At 38.6% G+C, this 2,664-nt stretch overlaps 1 non-coding gene across 1 annotated transcript; it reads left to right on the forward strand.

Annotated features, from left to right (window-relative positions):
- The first annotated feature begins 1,096 nt into the window (after positions 1-1,096).
- LOC145577138 (small nucleolar RNA R71) lies at positions 1,097-1,202 on the forward strand. Its single transcript, XR_014098625.1, has one exon. It is a non-coding gene; the product is annotated as a small nucleolar RNA R71 (small nucleolar RNA).
- The last annotated feature ends 1,462 nt before the right edge of the window (positions 1,203-2,664 follow it).

A 2,664-nucleotide genomic window follows, 5' to 3' on the forward strand; every position in this document is an offset into this window, starting at 1 on the left:
CTCCTCTAGCACTTTGCCACTTCTAGTGGTGATAGAATAGACCGGTTTCTTGGGGTCAAGACCTTGAGAGGGTAGAGAAGAAGGGCTAGAATTCTCTTTCAAGGTATTGGCTAGTTGAGTGATTTGGGTCTCTAATATCTTGTTATGAGTCATCACTTCATTGAATTTCTTATCACTAACCGCCATGTAGGTGTTCAACAACTTGATTTGATTCTCAATGACTTCCTCTAAATTAGTCCTGGAAGAAGAAGAAGAAGAATGAACATAGGAATTATCATTTTGGGTCTTTGGAGGAAATCCGGGTAGGGGACCCTGTTGAGAATTATTTTGAAAACTTCCCCTATTTTGATTGTTCCAATTACCTCTACCTTGATTATGGTTACCATAACCTTAGTTATGATTACCATAATTTTGCTTATGATTTTGGCTACTATAACCTTGGTTGTTATAGTTACCTCGGGAATTTTGGTTCCCATGGTTCCTATTACCACCACCTTGGTTGTAGTTGTCAAAATTGCCATGGTTGTTGTAATTCATATTCCATTGACCTCCTTGATTCTCAAACCTAGAATCATGATTATTTGACACATAGTTCACATGCTCGTTCACATTTCCATCTTGATCATCACAAACATCCATACATGCATGAGGGCAACTAGAAACATCATGATCATACGACCCACAATCATCACAAAACAAGCATCCACTAGGCATGTTATTAGAAGAGGGAGGGAGTTGAGAATTAGAAGACATACCTCTCCCCTTAGATTGGGAGGGAAGACTTGAAACTTGGTAAGTAGCACTTTCCAACTTCGCCTTGATAGCGGACATCTCCTTCCCCATGTTTTTCATTTGTGAGGATAGATTGTTGATTGCATTGAGATGATTAACCGAGTACACCGAAGAGCTACTCTTGCTAGTTGACTCTCTTTCTCCATCTTGCTAATCTCTATAATACCTCACAACGTCTTCAGTTATGTCCACCACTTCCTCTTCTGTTATGTTCATGATAGGACCTCTGGCTCCTCCATCTAAACATGATTTTCCTTGAGAGCTAAGGCCTCCATAGAAGATTTAAATAATTTGGTAAGTAGGAATTCCGTGGTGAGGACACTCTCTTTGATACTCTGTGTATCTCTCCCATGCTTCATAGAGACTCTCACTAGGCTTTTGCTTGAAACCTTGAATCAAAGCTCTAGCCTCCGCCGTTTTCTTTTGTGGATAAAAACGGGATAGAAACTCCTTGGTCACTTCATCCCATGTCCTTAGAGAATTCGGCTTGACTTCCTTGTCTAGCCATTCCAAGGCACGCCATATGAGCAAAAAGGGAAAAAGCTTGAGGCGGATAAATTCTTGGGAAATTCCATTCACCTTGATAGTATTGCAATACTTTTCAAACTCCTTGAGATGATTTAGCGGGCTTTCATGCTTGGACCCACTAAATTGTCGCCTCTCTATCAAAGTGATCATTGCCGGTCTTATTTCAAAGTCATTTGCCGGTATTGTAGGTGGAGCAATCCCACTCTCAAATCTATATGCACCGGGAATCCCCAATTCTTTCAACGTCACCCTTGGATTTTCTCCCATTCTTGCTTGTTCCTCTTGTTGTGGTTCTTCTTCACTTGAAATGCTAGGGCTCAAAGACCGTCTAGCACCCCTCAACCTTGCAATAGTTATCTTAATTTCCGGATCAAACGGCACTAGTGAATGACCACGTGCTCTATGCATAAAATCTCAAAAGAAATGGTTAGTAGCACGGCTTCAAGTGTAGCCTTAAAGAAAATCTTTTTGTATTTTCAATTAAGGGTGAAATAGACTCAACAACTATAACAAAGCACCAATATCATTCCCCGGCAACGGCGCCATTTTGACAAGAGGAAAATGTAGGTCGTTATCTACCTCTCCCTTGAGCCAAACCTAATTTGTAAACAGTCGACCAACCTAATACAAGTATATGGTAAGTCAAGGGTCGAACCCAAAGGAATGAGTAGGAACGATGCTATAGCCTATGTCAAGCTAATTCGAAGAATATAAATGGTTGTGGTTGGTACTAAGATGTTAAAAAGCTAGAGAAATCGAAGAATTCAACATGCTAAACACTAGGGATATAGGTACCACATGTAAGCTCAATGATTATGCTAATTTATAGATCACTCAATCGATTCAACATCACAAGGGACAAACAATAGTTGTAATCAAAGGAATCCAAAAGCTATCTCCTATAAGCCAAGCTAGGGTTCACTATGAATGGCTAACAAGGAAAATCACAATCAAATTCAATCAATTAAAGCAATTCTCAAATCAAGGGTTCATGTCATTGAAATTTGCAATGAAATCTAGATTAATCTTAGGTTGATCACTCCTAGTTTAATTAATCACATGCACAACCATGTCAACCAATTTAATTGCAACAATCCAATCAATTTAGTATCATCAACTAGCAAAAATCATCAATCAAGCATGCTTCCCCTTCCCCTAGCAACTAATCTACTCACTAATCATGGTGAAATTAAGGAACAAAACAAATTCAATCAAATTCATATTCATTTAAAGCTTAATAAAAAGAAAATCAATCAATCAACAAATTCTTGAGCAAGGAATGTAATCTCAATCAAAATTCAAGAAACTAGGAAGAATTGCATTAAAAGTAAATCAAGGGAAAGA

Source organism: Chenopodium album, chromosome 13, assembly GCF_948465745.1.
Source record: "Chenopodium album chromosome 13, dcCheAlbu1.1, whole genome shotgun sequence".
NCBI classification, from domain to species: Eukaryota; Viridiplantae; Streptophyta; class Magnoliopsida; order Caryophyllales; family Amaranthaceae; genus Chenopodium; species Chenopodium album.